The sequence below is a fragment of the Corapipo altera genome, unplaced genomic scaffold (assembly GCF_003945725.1).
Source record: "Corapipo altera isolate COAL_440 unplaced genomic scaffold, ASM394572v1 49, whole genome shotgun sequence".
NCBI lineage: Eukaryota > Metazoa > Chordata > Aves > Passeriformes > Pipridae > Corapipo > Corapipo altera.
Window position 1 is genome coordinate 3,325,642 of NW_020884879.1, and position 769 is coordinate 3,326,410.

Below are 769 nucleotides of genomic sequence, written 5' to 3' on the forward strand. Positions count from 1 at the left end.
CTGCTTCCTCTTTCTTGTTGACCCCAGCTGGCCCTATTCATCTTCAGCAGGTACCTCCTTATTGTCTCCTTTTGCTTCTTTTCTGTTTCCACCCTCCCTCTGCCCAGTCCCCTCCTCTTGTACAATTCTGCTCCAAAGTGTAGTTAGCTGGATATGTACAGAAATGAATATAGCATTTCATTTTGTCTAGCACTGCCTAACTTTCAACTGATGTAATCTTTTCAAAGAGGGCTACCCAGTACTACTGTAATACGTACCATTATTTTTAAACCACAGAGGACATTTAACCCATTGAATCCTCAAAATAAGATGTGACCTGTTGCTATCTGTTTAATGTGATCAAACATTTGATGGTTGTGGTGCACTTTCAACACTGGAATAATTTTATCAACATTTTTCTTCATCTCTTTTATTTCTATAAATACACAAACGTGCGCACGCACACACACACACACACAGATGTATATATATACATACATTGAACCCAGGGCAAAACTTTTTTTTTTCCAGGTACATCCTCTTTGCTGAGTAAAAAATTGATCCTGCCAGTGGTCAAAGCTTATTGTTGGTTTCTGTAGAAGTTTCTTATTATTTTCCAGTATCTCTTTCAACTCACTGGATTAATCATCATGAACTTTCCTACACTTTCTAGTTTGGATTCTTTAATTTGATATCTCCCCTGATATATTCCACAAAACTTGCACTAACTTTTGCTCTGAGTGGCCTTGCTACTGTGTTTCTGCCTATCATTTCAGTAAGAAATTTTCAG